Source organism: Schistocerca cancellata, unplaced genomic scaffold, assembly GCF_023864275.1.
Source record: "Schistocerca cancellata isolate TAMUIC-IGC-003103 unplaced genomic scaffold, iqSchCanc2.1 HiC_scaffold_628, whole genome shotgun sequence".
Taxonomy (NCBI): domain Eukaryota; kingdom Metazoa; phylum Arthropoda; class Insecta; order Orthoptera; family Acrididae; genus Schistocerca; species Schistocerca cancellata.
In genome coordinates, this window is record NW_026046639.1 from 39,945 (window position 1) to 57,128 (window position 17,184).

Sequence of the window (17,184 nt, forward strand, 5' to 3'; positions counted from 1 at the left end):
ACGGTTCCGTTGAAGACGTTCTTCACCACCTGACACAGAAAAGGGAATGCAGTCGGTAGGATATTTTTAATTCTTTTGCTTCTAAGGGAGTTAGTTGTCTAGTAAGTTCCTCTTATGGCATGCAATAGACAACCAGAACAGCTACAGGAGAGGGTCAGTTTTGTTGTCAGCGGTAGTTGCATTATCACAAACGCAGAGTAATTCCATTGGCGTCGCATGAAAACGAATACCTGCCGAAACCCGGGATCGAACCAGGGACCTTTAGATCTTCAGTCTAACGCTCTCCCAACTGAGCTATTTCGGCTGACGTCGAAGGTTGCCATTTGCATGTGTTCGTTAATTTGTGCCTCGTTGCCAATTTCACAGTCACCTTCGTCTGATAAGACATAGGGACGCTGAAGGGCGAGCAGCCGATGCAGTGAAGTTCCACACACATTTCTTCAGCTTCCGTCATCGTAACAAGCAAACATGTCGACTCGATTCGTGTGATATTGAATTCGCTGACTTGACGTGACGCCACGCTGACGCTAGAAAACACGTGCTATATCGATGCCAGGGGCAACTCGTGTGCAGAGAACGAGACACAAGAAGGAGTGAGCCTCTCCACCATATGAGAGGCAGTATCTAGCAGATACACACGGTAAAACATTCGACTTGCGTTAGCTCATAAATTGCTACACGTCATCGTCTGCAAGCTAAAATGGACACATCTGCACTGCCCAGTGAGGCGACACTTGTACTAACACCTGGTGGACGGCTGTGAGACTAGGAGATGAGCTGCGGCTTCTGGGGGCGACTGTAACGCTGCGCCCTCGATCAAATAACACTGCACATTGCTGGTGACCCACGTGTTTAGTAGTGACGCAACTGCTAGGATGCAGCTCAACGTCCGCCTTTTGAGAGCGAGAAAATTTTCGCAGTCGGCAGGACTCGAACCTACGCTCCCAGAGGGAATCTGATTTCAAGTCAGACGCCTTAACCACTCGGCCACGACTGCCGGTGGCGGAAGCGACTCCCGACAAGTGAAGCCGCCATCTTTAGAAGCAATCTGATGGCAGAAAACGGCGTGGCCTCACTCTTTGCTGTAGGGTTTCCATTAGCCGTTACGAAAGTGTACTAATTTCCCACTGACTTATGGCTCCAATGGCGACTTCACCGACTTCCCACTGACGCACCGCTGACGCTAGTTTTCTGTCGTCTTAAAACGATGGACATACCTCCAAGCTGAAGATAAGGTGGGTAGATCACGTAACTAATGAGGAGGTAGTGAATAGGATTGGGGAGAAGAGAAGTTTGTGGCACAACTTGACTAGAAGAAGGGATCGATTGGTAGGACATGTTCTGAGGCATCGAGGGATCACAAATTTAGCATTGGAGGGCAGCGTGGAGGGTAAAAATCGTAGAGGGAGACCAAGAGATCAATACACTAAGCAGATTCAGAAGGATGTAGGTTGCAGTAGGTACTGGGAGATGAAGAAGCTTGCACAGGATAGAGTAGCATGGAGAGCTGCATCAAACCAGTCTCAGGACTGAAGACCACAACAACACCTCCAAGCAGCTGCGAGATCTTTAGAAAAGAAAAAAAAAACGCTGCACCACTGCTTTTGCCGCACTCGAATGATTGAAATTGCGATTCATAAAAAGAAAATGAAATGTCCGCTCTGTCCAACACTTTCGAGCACATCTGTGTACTCACCATCTCAGCGACGGCTTTCTGCAGTCCCAGCGTCAGTGCGAGGTGAACCGAAAGGCACAGTAAGTAGCTGTCGTCGCGAAAACTCAGTATTCTTAAAACGGAAATTTTCGTCTTGTTGAGAATGGCATCACTGGTTGCACCCGCATTCGCCCACGCATGTCACATGTGTGCGAAAACGTTTGCTCCTCTTTACGCAAAATCGCACGCAGCCGGTAGGATTCGAACCTACGCTCCCAGAGGGAATCTGATTTCGAGTCAGACGCCTTAACCACTCGGCCACGACTGCCGTTAGCGCGGTGTTCTCTCGACACATGCAACTGCTACCGTTTAAAACACTGTGGTGTCAGAAAACGGCGTAGCTGCATTATTTTCCGTAGCGTTTCCACCGCTACCAGACGAATCGCTACCAAAGTATTAAAATTTCCGCCCGGACAGGGACTTGAACCCTGGACCCTTAGGTTAAAAGCCTAATGCTCTACCGACTGAGCTATCCGGGCTCACACAAGGCTGCAAAACCTCCCACGATGCACAACTATACATTGACTCATGTCCTTTACTGTTGTTCAATCGCTGCATGGGGCCGTTACTAATAAAACGTCGCCTAAATGCTGTCTACAAACTTATCGCGCTAAGCCCGTAACACACTATCGAAGACTGCTGACACACGATGCAACAACAAATTGTACCAGTTGTTACGTCTCATACGTTGGAGCAGAGAATTTACGTGTTTTGTCGACACTCACTGGGCAATTGGAAAATTCACAAGCATTTCGAATGCAATGTTTCCCACGCTTTCGCTCATTTCACGGTTCCGTTGAAGACGTTCTTCACCACCTGACACAGAAAAGGGAATGCAGTCGGTAGGATATTTTTAATTCTTTTGCTTCTAAGGGAGTTAGTTGTCTAGTAAGTTCCTCTTATGGCATGCAATAGACAACCAGAACAGCTACAGGAGAGGGTCAGTTTTGTTGTCAGCGGTAGTTGCATTATCACAAACGCAGAGTAATTCCATTGGCGTCGCATGAAAACGAATACCTGCCGAAACCCGGGATCGAACCAGGGACCTTTAGATCTTCAGTCTAACGCTCTCCCAACTGAGCTATTTCGGCTGACGTCGAAGGTTGCCATTTGCATGTGTTCGTTAATTTGTGCCTCGTTGCCAATTTCACAGTCACCTTCGTCTGATAAGACATAGGGACGCTGAAGGGCGAGCAGCCGATGCAGTGAAGTTCCACACACATTTCTTCAGCTTCCGTCATCGTAACAAGCAAACATGTCGACTCGATTCGTGTGATATTGAATTCGCTGACTTGACGTGACGCCACGCTGACGCTAGAAAACACGTGCTATATCGATGCCAGGGGCAACTCGTGTGCAGAGAACGAGACACAAGAAGGAGTGAGCCTCTCCACCATATGAGAGGCAGTATCTAGCAGATACACACGGTAAAACATTCGACTTGCGTTAGCTCATAAATTGCTACACGTCATCGTCTGCAAGCTAAAATGGACACATCTGCACTGCCCAGTGAGGCGACACTTGTACTAACACCTGGTGGACGGCTGTGAGACTAGGAGATGAGCTGCGGCTTCTGGGGGCGACTGTAACGCTGCGCCCTCGATCAAATAACACTGCACATTGCTGGTGACCCACGTGTTTAGTAGTGACGCAACTGCTAGGATGCAGCTCAACGTCCGCCTTTTGAGAGCGAGAAAATTTTCGCAGTCGGCAGGACTCGAACCTACGCTCCCAGAGGGAATCTGATTTCAAGTCAGACGCCTTTACCACTCGGCCACGACTGCCGGTGGCGGAAGCGACTCCCGACAAGTGAAGCCGCCATCTTTAGAAGCAATCTGATGGCAGAAAACGGCGTGGCCTCACTCTTTGCTGTAGGGTTTCCATTAGCCGTTACGAAAGTGTACTAATTTCCCACTGACTTATGGCTCCAATGGCGACTTCACCGACTTCCCACTGACGCACCGCTGACGCTAGTTTTCTGTCGTCTTAAAACGATGGACATACCTCCAAGCTGAAGATAAGGTGGGTAGATCACGTAACTAATGAGGAGGTAGTGAATAGGATTGGGGAGAAGAGAAGTTTGTGGCACAACTTGACTAGAAGAAGGGATCGATTGGTAGGACATGTTCTGAGGCATCGAGGGATCACAAATTTAGCATTGGAGGGCAGCGTGGAGGGTAAAAATCGTAGAGGGAGACCAAGAGATCAATACACTAAGCAGATTCAGAAGGATGTAGGTTGCAGTAGGTACTGGGAGATGAAGAAGCTTGCACAGGATAGAGTAGCATGGAGAGCTGCATCAAACCAGTCTCAGGACTGAAGACCACAACAACACCTCCAAGCAGCTGCGAGATCTTAAGAAAAGAAAAAAAAAAACGCTGCACCACTGCTTTTGCCGCACTCGAATGATTGAAATTGCGATTCATAAAAAGAAAATGAAATGTCCGCTCTGTCCAACACTTTCGAGCACATCTGTGTACTCACCATCTCAGCGACGGCTTTCTGCAGTCCCAGCGTCAGTGCGAGGTGAACCGAAAGGCACAGTAAGTAGCTGTCGTCGCGAAAACTCAGTATTCTGAAAACGGAAATTTTCGTCTTGTTGAGAATGGCATCACTGGTTGCACCCGCATTCGCCCAGGCATGTCACATGTGTGCGAAAACGTTTGCTCCTCTTTACGCAAAATCGCACGCAGCCGGTAGGATTCGAACCTACGCTCCCAGAGGGAATCTGATTTCGAGTCAGACGCCTTAACCACTCGGCCACGACTGCCGTTAGCGCGGTGTTCTCTCGACACATGCAACTGCTACCGTTTAAAACACTGTGGTGTCAGAAAACGGCGTAGCTGCATTATTTTCCGTAGCGTTTCCACCGCTACCAGACGAATCGCTACCAAAGTATTAAAATTTCCGCCCGGACAGGGACTTGAACCCTGGACCCTTAGGTTAAAAAGCCTAATGCTCTACCGACTGAGCTATCCGGGCTCACACAAGGCTGCAAAACCTCCCACGATGCACAACTATACATTGACTCATGTCCTTTACTGTTGTTCAATCGCTGCATGGGGCCGTTACTAATAAAACGTCGCCTAAATGCTGTCTACAAACTTATCGCGCTAAGCCCGTAACACACTATCGAAGACTGCTGACACACGATGCAACAACAAATTGTACCAGTTGTTACGTCTCATACGTTGGAGCAGAGAATTTACGTGTTTTGTCGACACTCACTGGGCAATTGGAAAATTCACAAGCATTTCGAATGCAATGTTTCCCACGCTTTCGCTCATTTCACGGTTCCGTTGAAGACGTTCTTCACCACCTGACACAGAAAAGGGAATGCAGTCGGTAGGATATTTTTAATTCTTTTGCTTCTAAGGGAGTTAGTTGTCTAGTAAGTTCCTCTTATGGCATGCAATAGACAACCAGAACAGCTACAGGAGAGGGTCAGTTTTGTTGTCAGCGGTAGTTGCATTATCACAAACGCAGAGTAATTCCATTGGCGTCGCATGAAAACGAATACCTGCCGAAACCCGGGATCGAACCAGGGACCTTTAGATCTTCAGTCTAACGCTCTCCCAACTGAGCTATTTCGGCTGACGTCGAAGGTTGCCATTTGCATGTGTTCGTTAATTTGTGCCTCGTTGCCAATTTCACAGTCACCTTCGTCTGATAAGACATAGGGACGCTGAAGGGCGAGCAGCCGATGCAGTGAAGTTCCACACACATTTCTTCAGCTTCCGTCATCGTAACAAGCAAACATGTCGACTCGATTCGTGTGATATTGAATTCGCTGACTTGACGTGACGCCACGCTGACGCTAGAAAACACGTGCTATATCGATGCCAGGGGCAACTCGTGTGCAGAGAACGAGACACAAGAAGGAGTGAGCCTCTCCACCATATGAGAGGCAGTATCTAGCAGATACACACGGTAAAACATCCGACTTGCGTTAGCTCATAAATTGCTACACGTCATCGTCTGCAAGCTAAAATGGACACATCTGCACTGCCCAGTGAGGCGACACTTGTACTAACACCTGGTGGACGGCTGTGAGACTAGGAGATGAGCTGCGGCTTCTGGGGGCGACTGTAACGCTGCGCCCTCGATCAAATAACACTGCACATTGCTGGTGACCCACGTGTTTAGTAGTGACGCAACTGCTAGGATGCAGCTCAACGTCCGCCTTTTGAGAGCGAGAAAATTTTCGCAGTCGGCAGGACTCGAACCTACGCTCCCAGAGGGAATCTGATTTCAAGTCAGACGCCTTAACCACTCGGCCACGACTGCCGGTGGCGGAAGCGACTCCCGACAAGTGAAGCCGCCATCTTTAGAAGCAATCTGATGGCAGAAAACGGCGTGGCCTCACTCTTTGCTGTAGGGTTTCCATTAGCCGTTACGAAAGTGTACTAATTTCCCACTGACTTATGGCTCCAATGGCGACTTCACCGACTTCCCACTGACGCACCGCTGACGCTAGTTTTCTGTCGTCTTAAAACGATGGACATACCTCCAAGCTGAAGATAAGGTGGGTAGATCACGTAACTAATGAGGAGGTAGTGAATAGGATTGGGGAGAAGAGAAGTTTGTGGCACAACTTGACTAGAAGAAGGGATCGATTGGTAGGACATGTTCTGAGGCATCGAGGGATCACAAATTTAGCATTGGAGGGCAGCGTGGAGGGTAAAAATCGTAGAGGGAGACCAAGAGATCAATACACTAAGCAGATTCAGAAGGATGTAGGTTGCAGTAGGTACTGGGAGATGAAGAAGCTTGCACAGGATAGAGTAGCATGGAGAGCTGCATCAAACCAGTCTCAGGACTGAAGACCACAACAACACCTCCAAGCAGCTGCGAGATCTTTAGAAAAGAAAAAAAAAACGCTGCACCACTGCTTTTGCCGCACTCGAATGATTGAAATTGCGATTCATAAAAAGAAAATGAAATGTCCGCTCTGTCCAACACTTTCGAGCACATCTGTGTACTCACCATCTCAGCGACGGCTTTCTGCAGTCCCAGCGTCAGTGCGAGGTGAACCGAAAGGCACAGTAAGTAGCTGTCGTCGCGAAAACTCAGTATTCTTAAAACGGAAATTTTCGTCTTGTTGAGAATGGCATCACTGGTTGCACCCGCATTCGCCCACGCATGTCACATGTGTGCGAAAACGTTTGCTCCTCTTTACGCAAAATCGCACGCAGCCGGTAGGATTCGAACCTACGCTCCCAGAGGGAATCTGATTTCGAGTCAGACGCCTTAACCACTCGGCCACGACTGCCGTTAGCGCGGTGTTCTCTCGACACATGCAACTGCTACCGTTTAAAACACTGTGGTGTCAGAAAACGGCGTAGCTGCATTATTTTCCGTAGCGTTTCCACCGCTACCAGACGAATCGCTACCAAAGTATTAAAATTTCCGCCCGGACAGGGACTTGAACCCTGGACCCTTAGGTTAAAAGCCTAATGCTCTACCGACTGAGCTATCCGGGCTCACACAAGGCTGCAAAACCTCCCACGATGCACAACTATACATTGACTCATGTCCTTTACTGTTGTTCAATCGCTGCATGGGGCCGTTACTAATAAAACGTCGCCTAAATGCTGTCTACAAACTTATCGCGCTAAGCCCGTAACACACTATCGAAGACTGCTGACACACGATGCAACAACAAATTGTACCAGTTGTTACGTCTCATACGTTGGAGCAGAGAATTTACGTGTTTTGTCGACACTCACTGGGCAATTGGAAAATTCACAAGCATTTCGAATGCAATGTTTCCCACGCTTTCGCTCATTTCACGGTTCCGTTGAAGACGTTCTTCACCACCTGACACAGAAAAGGGAATGCAGTCGGTAGGATATTTTTAATTCTTTTGCTTCTAAGGGAGTTAGTTGTCTAGTAAGTTCCTCTTATGGCATGCAATAGACAACCAGAACAGCTACAGGAGAGGGTCAGTTTTGTTGTCAGCGGTAGTTGCATTATCACAAACGCAGAGTAATTCCATTGGCGTCGCATGAAAACGAATACCTGCCGAAACCCGGGATCGAACCAGGGACCTTTAGATCTTCAGTCTAACGCTCTCCCAACTGAGCTATTTCGGCTGACGTCGAAGGTTGCCATTTGCATGTGTTCGTTAATTTGTGCCTCGTTGCCAATTTCACAGTCACCTTCGTCTGATAAGACATAGGGACGCTGAAGGGCGAGCAGCCGATGCAGTGAAGTTCCACACACATTTCTTCAGCTTCCGTCATCGTAACAAGCAAACATGTCGACTCGATTCGTGTGATATTGAATTCGCTGACTTGACGTGACGCCACGCTGACGCTAGAAAACACGTGCTATATCGATGCCAGGGGCAACTCGTGTGCAGAGAACGAGACACAAGAAGGAGTGAGCCTCTCCACCATATGAGAGGCAGTATCTAGCAGATACACACGGTAAAACATTCGACTTGCGTTAGCTCATAAATTGCTACACGTCATCGTCTGCAAGCTAAAATGGACACATCTGCACTGCCCAGTGAGGCGACACTTGTACTAACACCTGGTGGACGGCTGTGAGACTAGGAGATGAGCTGCGGCTTCTGGGGGCGACTGTAACGCTGCGCCCTCGATCAAATAACACTGCACATTGCTGGTGACCCACGTGTTTAGTAGTGACGCAACTGCTAGGATGCAGCTCAACGTCCGCCTTTTGAGAGCGAGAAAATTTTCGCAGTCGGCAGGACTCGAACCTACGCTCCCAGAGGGAATCTGATTTCAAGTCAGACGCCTTAACCACTCGGCCACGACTGCCGGTGGCGGAAGCGACTCCCGACAAGTGAAGCCGCCATCTTTAGAAGCAATCTGATGGCAGAAAACGGCGTGGCCTCACTCTTTGCTGTAGGGTTTCCATTAGCCGTTACGAAAGTGTACTAATTTCCCACTGACTTATGGCTCCAATGGCGACTTCACCGACTTCCCACTGACGCACCGCTGACGCTAGTTTTCTGTCGTCTTAAAACGATGGACATACCTCCAAGCTGAAGATAAGGTGGGTAGATCACGTAACTAATGAGGAGGTAGTGAATAGGATTGGGGAGAAGAGAAGTTTGTGGCACAACTTGACTAGAAGAAGGGATCGATTGGTAGGACATGTTCTGAGGCATCGAGGGATCACAAATTTAGCATTGGAGGGCAGCGTGGAGGGTAAAAATCGTAGAGGGAGACCAAGAGATCAATACACTAAGCAGATTCAGAAGGATGTAGGTTGCAGTAGGTACTGGGAGATGAAGAAGCTTGCACAGGATAGAGTAGCATGGAGAGCTGCATCAAACCAGTCTCAGGACTGAAGACCACAACAACACCTCCAAGCAGCTGCGAGATCTTTAGAAAAGAAAAAAAAAACGCTGCACCACTGCTTTTGCCGCACTCGAATGATTGAAATTGCGATTCATAAAAAGAAAATGAAATGTCCGCTCTGTCCAACACTTTCGAGCACATCTGTGTACTCACCATCTCAGCGACGGCTTTCTGCAGTCCCAGCGTCAGTGCGAGGTGAACCGAAAGGCACAGTAAGTAGCTGTCGTCGCGAAAACTCAGTATTCTTAAAACGGAAATTTTCGTCTTGTTGAGAATGGCATCACTGGTTGCACCCGCATTCGCCCACGCATGTCACATGTGTGCGAAAACGTTTGCTCCTCTTTACGCAAAATCGCACGCAGCCGGTAGGATTCGAACCTACGCTCCCAGAGGGAATCTGATTTCGAGTCAGACGCCTTAACCACTCGGCCACGACTGCCGTTAGCGCGGTGTTCTCTCGACACATGCAACTGCTACCGTTTAAAACACTGTGGTGTCAGAAAACGGCGTAGCTGCATTATTTTCCGTAGCGTTTCCACCGCTACCAGACGAATCGCTACCAAAGTATTAAAATTTCCGCCCGGACAGGGACTTGAACCCTGGACCCTTAGGTTAAAAGCCTAATGCTCTACCGACTGAGCTATCCGGGCTCACACAAGGCTGCAAAACCTCCCACGATGCACAACTATACATTGACTCATGTCCTTTACTGTTGTTCAATCGCTGCATGGGGCCGTTACTAATAAAACGTCGCCTAAATGCTGTCTACAAACTTATCGCGCTAAGCCCGTAACACACTATCGAAGACTGCTGACACACGATGCAACAACAAATTGTACCAGTTGTTACGTCTCATACGTTGGAGCAGAGAATTTACGTGTTTTGTCGACACTCACTGGGCAATTGGAAAATTCACAAGCATTTCGAATGCAATGTTTCCCACGCTTTCGCTCATTTCACGGTTCCGTTGAAGACGTTCTTCACCACCTGACACAGAAAAGGGAATGCAGTCGGTAGGATATTTTTAATTCTTTTGCTTCTAAGGGAGTTAGTTGTCTAGTAAGTTCCTCTTATGGCATGCAATAGACAACCAGAACAGCTACAGGAGAGGGTCAGTTTTGTTGTCAGCGGTAGTTGCATTATCACAAACGCAGAGTAATTCCATTGGCGTCGCATGAAAACGAATACCTGCCGAAACCCGGGATCGAACCAGGGACCTTTAGATCTTCAGTCTAACGCTCTCCCAACTGAGCTATTTCGGCTGACGTCGAAGGTTGCCATTTGCATGTGTTCGTTAATTTGTGCCTCGTTGCCAATTTCACAGTCACCTTCGTCTGATAAGACATAGGGACGCTGAAGGGCGAGCAGCCGATGCAGTGAAGTTCCACACACATTTCTTCAGCTTCCGTCATCGTAACAAGCAAACATGTCGACTCGATTCGTGTGATATTGAATTCGCTGACTTGACGTGACGCCACGCTGACGCTAGAAAACACGTGCTATATCGATGCCAGGGGCAACTCGTGTGCAGAGAACGAGACACAAGAAGGAGTGAGCCTCTCCACCATATGAGAGGCAGTATCTAGCAGATACACACGGTAAAACATTCGACTTGCGTTAGCTCATAAATTGCTACACGTCATCGTCTGCAAGCTAAAATGGACACATCTGCACTGCCCAGTGAGGCGACACTTGTACTAACACCTGGTGGACGGCTGTGAGACTAGGAGATGAGCTGCGGCTTCTGGGGGCGACTGTAACGCTGCGCCCTCGATCAAATAACACTGCACATTGCTGGTGACCCACGTGTTTAGTAGTGACGCAACTGCTAGGATGCAGCTCAACGTCCGCCTTTTGAGAGCGAGAAAATTTTCGCAGTCGGCAGGACTCGAACCTACGCTCCCAGAGGGAATCTGATTTCAAGTCAGACGCCTTAACCACTCGGCCACGACTGCCGGTGGCGGAAGCGACTCCCGACAAGTGAAGCCGCCATCTTTAGAAGCAATCTGATGGCAGAAAACGGCGTGGCCTCACTCTTTGCTGTAGGGTTTCCATTAGCCGTTACGAAAGTGTACTAATTTCCCACTGACTTATGGCTCCAATGGCGACTTCACCGACTTCCCACTGACGCACCGCTGACGCTAGTTTTCTGTCGTCTTAAAACGATGGACATACCTCCAAGCTGAAGATAAGGTGGGTAGATCACGTAACTAATGAGGAGGTAGTGAATAGGATTGGGGAGAAGAGAAGTTTGTGGCACAACTTGACTAGAAGAAGGGATCGATTGGTAGGACATGTTCTGAGGCATCGAGGGATCACAAATTTAGCATTGGAGGGCAGCGTGGAGGGTAAAAATCGTAGAGGGAGACCAAGAGATCAATACACTAAGCAGATTCAGAAGGATGTAGGTTGCAGTAGGTACTGGGAGATGAAGAAGCTTGCACAGGATAGAGTAGCATGGAGAGCTGCATCAAACCAGTCTCAGGACTGAAGACCACAACAACACCTCCAAGCAGCTGCGAGATCTTTAGAAAAGAAAAAAAAAACGCTGCACCACTGCTTTTGCCGCACTCGAATGATTGAAATTGCGATTCATAAAAAGAAAATGAAATGTCCGCTCTGTCCAACACTTTCGAGCACATCTGTGTACTCACCATCTCAGCGACGGCTTTCTGCAGTCCCAGCGTCAGTGCGAGGTGAACCGAAAGGCACAGTAAGTAGCTGTCGTCGCGAAAACTCAGTATTCTTAAAACGGAAATTTTCGTCTTGTTGAGAATGGCATCACTGGTTGCACCCGCATTCGCCCACGCATGTCACATGTGTGCGAAAACGTTTGCTCCTCTTTACGCAAAATCGCACGCAGCCGGTAGGATTCGAACCTACGCTCCCAGAGGGAATCTGATTTCGAGTCAGACGCCTTAACCACTCGGCCACGACTGCCGTTAGCGCGGTGTTCTCTCGACACATGCAACTGCTACCGTTTAAAACACTGTGGTGTCAGAAAACGGCGTAGCTGCATTATTTTCCGTAGCGTTTCCACCGCTACCAGACGAATCGCTACCAAAGTATTAAAATTTCCGCCCGGACAGGGACTTGAACCCTGGACCCTTAGGTTAAAAGCCTAATGCTCTACCGACTGAGCTATCCGGGCTCACACAAGGCTGCAAAACCTCCCACGATGCACAACTATACATTGACTCATGTCCTTTACTGTTGTTCAATCGCTGCATGGGGCCGTTACTAATAAAACGTCGCCTAAATGCTGTCTACAAACTTATCGCGCTAAGCCCGTAACACACTATCGAAGACTGCTGACACACGATGCAACAACAAATTGTACCAGTTGTTACGTCTCATACGTTGGAGCAGAGAATTTACGTGTTTTGTCGACACTCACTGGGCAATTGGAAAATTCACAAGCATTTCGAATGCAATGTTTCCCACGCTTTCGCTCATTTCACGGTTCCGTTGAAGACGTTCTTCACCACCTGACACAGAAAAGGGAATGCAGTCGGTAGGATATTTTTAATTCTTTTGCTTCTAAGGGAGTTAGTTGTCTAGTAAGTTCCTCTTATGGCATGCAATAGACAACCAGAAGAGCTACAGGAGAGGGTCAGTTTTGTTGTCAGCGGTAGTTGCATTATCACAAACGCAGAGTAATTCCATTGGCGTCGCATGAAAACGAATACCTGCCGAAACCCGGGATCGAACCAGGGACCTTTAGATCTTCAGTCTAACGCTCTCCCAACTGAGCTATTTCGGCTGACGTCGAAGGTTGCCATTTGCATGTGTTCGTTAATTTGTGCCTCGTTGCCAATTTCACAGTCACCTTCGTCTGATAAGACATAGGGACGCTGAAGGGCGAGCAGCCGATGCAGTGAAGTTCCACACACATTTCTTCAGCTTCCGTCATCGTAACAAGCAAACATGTCGACTCGATTCGTGTGATATTGAATTCGCTGACTTGACGTGACGCCACGCTGACGCTAGAAAACACGTGCTATATCGATGCCAGGGGCAACTCGTGTGCAGAGAACGAGACACAAGAAGGAGTGAGCCTCTCCACCATATGAGAGGCAGTATCTAGCAGATACACACGGTAAAACATTCGACTTGCGTTAGCTCATAAATTGCTACACGTCATCGTCTGCAAGCTAAAATGGACACATCTGCACTGCCCAGTGAGGCGACACTTGTACTAACACCTGGTGGACGGCTGTGAGACTAGGAGATGAGCTGCGGCTTCTGGGGGCGACTGTAACGCTGCGCCCTCGATCAAATAACACTGCACATTGCTGGTGACCCACGTGTTTAGTAGTGACGCAACTGCTAGGATGCAGCTCAACGTCCGCCTTTTGAGAGCGAGAAAATTTTCGCAGTCGGCAGGACTCGAACCTACGCTCCCAGAGGGAATCTGATTTCAAGTCAGACGCCTTAACCACTCGGCCACGACTGCCGGTGGCGGAAGCGACTCCCGACAAGTGAAGCCGCCATCTTTAGAAGCAATCTGATGGCAGAAAACGGCGTGGCCTCACTCTTTGCTGTAGGGTTTCCATTAGCCGTTACGAAAGTGTACTAATTTCCCACTGACTTATGGCTCCAATGGCGACTTCACCGACTTCCCACTGACGCACCGCTGACGCTAGTTTTCTGTCGTCTTAAAACGATGGACATACCTCCAAGCTGAAGATAAGGTGGGTAGATCACGTAACTAATGAGGAGGTAGTGAATAGGATTGGGGAGAAGAGAAGTTTGTGGCACAACTTGACTAGAAGAAGGGATCGATTGGTAGGACATGTTCTGAGGCATCGAGGGATCACAAATTTAGCATTGGAGGGCAGCGTGGAGGGTAAAAATCGTAGAGGGAGACCAAGAGATCAATACACTAAGCAGATTCAGAAGGATGTAGGTTGCAGTAGGTACTGGGAGATGAAGAAGCTTGCACAGGATAGAGTAGCATGGAGAGCTGCATCAAACCAGTCTCAGGACTGAAGACCACAACAACACCTCCAAGCAGCTGCGAGATCTTTAGAAAAGAAAAAAAAAACGCTGCACCACTGCTTTTGCCGCACTCGAATGATTGAAATTGCGATTCATAAAAAGAAAATGAAATGTCCGCTCTGTCCAACACTTTCGAGCACATCTGTGTACTCACCATCTCAGCGACGGCTTTCTGCAGTCCCAGCGTCAGTGCGAGGTGAACCGAAAGGCACAGTAAGTAGCTGTCGTCGCGAAAACTCAGTATTCTTAAAACGGAAATTTTCGTCTTGTTGAGAATGGCATCACTGGTTGCACCCGCATTCGCCCACGCATGTCACATGTGTGCGAAAACGTTTGCTCCTCTTTACGCAAAATCGCACGCAGCCGGTAGGATTCGAACCTACGCTCCCAGAGGGAATCTGATTTCGAGTCAGACGCCTTAACCACTCGGCCACGACTGCCGTTAGCGCGGTGTTCTCTCGACACATGCAACTGCTACCGTTTAAAACACTGTGGTGTCAGAAAACGGCGTAGCTGCATTATTTTCCGTAGCGTTTCCACCGCTACCAGACGAATCGCTACCAAAGTATTAAATTTCCGCCCGGACAGGGACTTGAACCCTGGACCCTTAGGTTAAAAGCCTAATGCTCTACCGACTGAGCTATCCGGGCTCACACAAGGCTGCAAAACCTCCCACGATGCACAACTATACATTGACTCATGTCCTTTACTGTTGTTCAATCGCTGCATGGGGCCGTTACTAATAAAACGTCGCCTAAATGCTGTCTACAAACTTATCGCGCTAAGCCCGTAACACACTATCGAAGACTGCTGACACACGATGCAACAACAAATTGTACCAGTTGTTACGTCTCATACGTTGGAGCAGAGAATTTACGTGTTTTGTCGACACTCACTGGGCAATTGGAAAATTCACAAGCATTTCGAATGCAATGTTTCCCACGCTTTCGCTCATTTCACGGTTCCGTTGAAGACGTTCTTCACCACCTGACACAGAAAAGGGAATGCAGTCGGTAGGATATTTTTAATTCTTTTGCTTCTAAGGGAGTTAGTTGTCTAGTAAGTTCCTCTTATGGCATGCAATAGACAACCAGAACAGCTACAGGAGAGGGTCAGTTTTGTTGTCAGCGGTAGTTGCATTATCACAAACGCAGAGTAATTCCATTGGCGTCGCATGAAAACGAATACCTGCCGAAACCCGGGATCGAACCAGGGACCTTTAGATCTTCAGTCTAACGCTCTCCCAACTGAGCTATTTCGGCTGACGTCGAAGGTTGCCATTTGCATGTGTTCGTTAATTTGTGCCTCGTTGCCAATTTCACAGTCACCTTCGTCTGATAAGACATAGGGACGCTGAAGGGCGAGCAGCCGATGCAGTGAAGTTCCACACACATTTCTTCAGCTTCCGTCATCGTAACAAGCAAACATGTCGACTCGATTCGTGTGATATTGAATTCGCTGACTTGACGTGACGCCACGCTGACGCTAGAAAACACGTGCTATATCGATGCCAGGGGCAACTCGTGTGCAGAGAACGAGACACAAGAAGGAGTGAGCCTCTCCACCATATGAGAGGCAGTATCTAGCAGATACACACGGTAAAACATTCGACTTGCGTTAGCTCATAAATTGCTACACGTCATCGTCTGCAAGCTAAAATGGACACATCTGCACTGCCAGTGAGGCGACACTTGTACTAACACCTGGTGGACGGCTGTGAGACTAGGAGATGAGCTGCGGCTTCTGGGGGCGACTGTAACGCTGCGCCCTCGATCAAATAACACTGCACATTGCTGGTGACCCACGTGTTTAGTAGTGACGCAACTGCTAGGATGCAGCTCAACGTCCGCCTTTTGAGAGCGAGAAAATTTTCGCAGTCGGCAGGACTCGAACCTACGCTCCCAGAGGGAATCTGATTTCAAGTCAGACGCCTTAACCACTCGGCCACGACTGCCGGTGGCGGAAGCGACTCCCGACAAGTGAAGCCGCCATCTTTAGAAGCAATCTGATGGCAGAAAACGGCGTGGCCTCACTCTTTGCTGTAGGGTTTCCATTAGCCGTTACGAAAGTGTACTAATTTCCCACTGACTTATGGCTCCAATGGCGACTTCACCGACTTCCCACTGACGCACCGCTGACGCTAGTTTTCTGTCGTCTTAAAACGATGGACATACCTCCAAGCTGAAGATAAGGTGGGTAGATCACGTAACTAATGAGGAGGTAGTGAATAGGATTGGGGAGAAGAGAAGTTTGTGGCACAACTTGACTAGAAGAAGGGATCGATTGGTAGGACATGTTCTGAGGCATCGAGGGATCACAAATTTAGCATTGGAGGGCAGCGTGGAGGGTAAAAATCGTAGAGGGAGACCAAGAGATCAATACACTAAGCAGATTCAGAAGGATGTAGGTTGCAGTAGGTACTGGGAGATGAAGAAGCTTGCACAGGATAGAGTAGCATGGAGAGCTGCATCAAACCAGTCTCAGGACTGAAGACCACAACAACACCTCCAAGCAGCTGCGAGATCTTTAGAAAAGAAAAAAAAAAAACGCTGCACCACTGCTTTTGCCGCACTCGAATGATTGAAATTGCGATTCATAAAAAGAAAATGAAATGTCCGCTCTGTCCAACACTTTCGAGCACATCTGTGTACTCACCATCTCAGCGACGGCTTTCTGCAGTCCCAGCGTCAGTGCGAGGTGAACCGAAAGGCACAGTAAGTAGCTGTCGTCGCGAAAACTCAGTATTCTTAAAACGGAAATTTTCGTCTTGTTGAGAATGGCATCACTGGTTGCACCCGCATTCGCCCACGCATGTCACATGTGTGCGAAAACGTTTGCTCCTCTTTACGCAAAATCGCACGCAGCCGGTAGGATTCGAACCTACGCTCCCAGAGGGAATCTGATTTCGAGTCAGACGCCTTAACCACTCGGCCACGACTGCCGTTAGCGCGGTGTTCTCTCGACACATGCAACTGCTACCGTTTAAAACACTGTGGTGTCAGAAAACGGCGTAGCTGCATTATTTTCCGTAGCGTTTCCACCGCTACCAGACGAATCGCTACCAAAGTATTAAAATTTCCGCCCGGACAGGGACTTGAACCCTGGACCCTTAGGTTAAAAGCCTAATGCTCTACC

General features: G+C 48.6%; 26 non-coding genes across 26 annotated transcripts; all 26 read right to left on the reverse strand.

Annotated features, from left to right (window-relative positions):
• Window positions 1–231: 231 nt before the first annotated feature.
• Trnaf-gaa (transfer RNA phenylalanine (anticodon GAA)) lies at window positions 232–304 on the reverse strand. The gene has a single exon. It is a non-coding gene; the product is annotated as a tRNA-Phe (tRNA).
• A 611-nt stretch (window positions 305–915) lies between these two features.
• Trnas-uga (transfer RNA serine (anticodon UGA)) lies at window positions 916–997 on the reverse strand. Its single transcript has one exon. It is a non-coding gene; the product is annotated as a tRNA-Ser (tRNA).
• A 903-nt stretch (window positions 998–1,900) lies between these two features.
• On the reverse strand, window positions 1,901–1,982 carry Trnas-cga (transfer RNA serine (anticodon CGA)). The gene has a single exon. It is a non-coding gene; the product is annotated as a tRNA-Ser (tRNA).
• Window positions 1,983–2,120: 138 nt separating this feature from the next.
• On the reverse strand, window positions 2,121–2,193 carry Trnak-uuu (transfer RNA lysine (anticodon UUU)). Its single transcript has one exon. It is a non-coding gene; the product is annotated as a tRNA-Lys (tRNA).
• Window positions 2,194–2,732: 539 nt separating this feature from the next.
• Window positions 2,733–2,805, reverse strand: Trnaf-gaa (transfer RNA phenylalanine (anticodon GAA)). The gene has a single exon. It is a non-coding gene; the product is annotated as a tRNA-Phe (tRNA).
• Window positions 2,806–3,416: 611 nt separating this feature from the next.
• Window positions 3,417–3,498, reverse strand: Trnas-uga (transfer RNA serine (anticodon UGA)). The gene has a single exon. It is a non-coding gene; the product is annotated as a tRNA-Ser (tRNA).
• A 904-nt stretch (window positions 3,499–4,402) lies between these two features.
• On the reverse strand, window positions 4,403–4,484 carry Trnas-cga (transfer RNA serine (anticodon CGA)). Its single transcript has one exon. It is a non-coding gene; the product is annotated as a tRNA-Ser (tRNA).
• Window positions 4,485–5,235: 751 nt separating this feature from the next.
• Trnaf-gaa (transfer RNA phenylalanine (anticodon GAA)) lies at window positions 5,236–5,308 on the reverse strand. The gene has a single exon. It is a non-coding gene; the product is annotated as a tRNA-Phe (tRNA).
• A 611-nt stretch (window positions 5,309–5,919) lies between these two features.
• Trnas-uga (transfer RNA serine (anticodon UGA)) lies at window positions 5,920–6,001 on the reverse strand. Its single transcript has one exon. It is a non-coding gene; the product is annotated as a tRNA-Ser (tRNA).
• A 903-nt stretch (window positions 6,002–6,904) lies between these two features.
• Trnas-cga (transfer RNA serine (anticodon CGA)) lies at window positions 6,905–6,986 on the reverse strand. The gene has a single exon. It is a non-coding gene; the product is annotated as a tRNA-Ser (tRNA).
• A 138-nt stretch (window positions 6,987–7,124) lies between these two features.
• Window positions 7,125–7,197, reverse strand: Trnak-uuu (transfer RNA lysine (anticodon UUU)). The gene has a single exon. It is a non-coding gene; the product is annotated as a tRNA-Lys (tRNA).
• Window positions 7,198–7,736: 539 nt separating this feature from the next.
• On the reverse strand, window positions 7,737–7,809 carry Trnaf-gaa (transfer RNA phenylalanine (anticodon GAA)). Its single transcript has one exon. It is a non-coding gene; the product is annotated as a tRNA-Phe (tRNA).
• A 611-nt stretch (window positions 7,810–8,420) lies between these two features.
• On the reverse strand, window positions 8,421–8,502 carry Trnas-uga (transfer RNA serine (anticodon UGA)). Its single transcript has one exon. It is a non-coding gene; the product is annotated as a tRNA-Ser (tRNA).
• A 903-nt stretch (window positions 8,503–9,405) lies between these two features.
• Window positions 9,406–9,487, reverse strand: Trnas-cga (transfer RNA serine (anticodon CGA)). The gene has a single exon. It is a non-coding gene; the product is annotated as a tRNA-Ser (tRNA).
• A 138-nt stretch (window positions 9,488–9,625) lies between these two features.
• On the reverse strand, window positions 9,626–9,698 carry Trnak-uuu (transfer RNA lysine (anticodon UUU)). The gene has a single exon. It is a non-coding gene; the product is annotated as a tRNA-Lys (tRNA).
• Window positions 9,699–10,237: 539 nt separating this feature from the next.
• Trnaf-gaa (transfer RNA phenylalanine (anticodon GAA)) lies at window positions 10,238–10,310 on the reverse strand. The gene has a single exon. It is a non-coding gene; the product is annotated as a tRNA-Phe (tRNA).
• Window positions 10,311–10,921: 611 nt separating this feature from the next.
• On the reverse strand, window positions 10,922–11,003 carry Trnas-uga (transfer RNA serine (anticodon UGA)). Its single transcript has one exon. It is a non-coding gene; the product is annotated as a tRNA-Ser (tRNA).
• A 903-nt stretch (window positions 11,004–11,906) lies between these two features.
• On the reverse strand, window positions 11,907–11,988 carry Trnas-cga (transfer RNA serine (anticodon CGA)). The gene has a single exon. It is a non-coding gene; the product is annotated as a tRNA-Ser (tRNA).
• A 138-nt stretch (window positions 11,989–12,126) lies between these two features.
• Window positions 12,127–12,199, reverse strand: Trnak-uuu (transfer RNA lysine (anticodon UUU)). Its single transcript has one exon. It is a non-coding gene; the product is annotated as a tRNA-Lys (tRNA).
• A 539-nt stretch (window positions 12,200–12,738) lies between these two features.
• Window positions 12,739–12,811, reverse strand: Trnaf-gaa (transfer RNA phenylalanine (anticodon GAA)). Its single transcript has one exon. It is a non-coding gene; the product is annotated as a tRNA-Phe (tRNA).
• Window positions 12,812–13,422: 611 nt separating this feature from the next.
• Window positions 13,423–13,504, reverse strand: Trnas-uga (transfer RNA serine (anticodon UGA)). The gene has a single exon. It is a non-coding gene; the product is annotated as a tRNA-Ser (tRNA).
• Window positions 13,505–14,407: 903 nt separating this feature from the next.
• Window positions 14,408–14,489, reverse strand: Trnas-cga (transfer RNA serine (anticodon CGA)). Its single transcript has one exon. It is a non-coding gene; the product is annotated as a tRNA-Ser (tRNA).
• A 137-nt stretch (window positions 14,490–14,626) lies between these two features.
• On the reverse strand, window positions 14,627–14,699 carry Trnak-uuu (transfer RNA lysine (anticodon UUU)). Its single transcript has one exon. It is a non-coding gene; the product is annotated as a tRNA-Lys (tRNA).
• Window positions 14,700–15,238: 539 nt separating this feature from the next.
• Window positions 15,239–15,311, reverse strand: Trnaf-gaa (transfer RNA phenylalanine (anticodon GAA)). Its single transcript has one exon. It is a non-coding gene; the product is annotated as a tRNA-Phe (tRNA).
• Window positions 15,312–15,921: 610 nt separating this feature from the next.
• Trnas-uga (transfer RNA serine (anticodon UGA)) lies at window positions 15,922–16,003 on the reverse strand. Its single transcript has one exon. It is a non-coding gene; the product is annotated as a tRNA-Ser (tRNA).
• Window positions 16,004–16,908: 905 nt separating this feature from the next.
• On the reverse strand, window positions 16,909–16,990 carry Trnas-cga (transfer RNA serine (anticodon CGA)). Its single transcript has one exon. It is a non-coding gene; the product is annotated as a tRNA-Ser (tRNA).
• Between the last annotated feature and the right edge of the window lie 194 nt (window positions 16,991–17,184).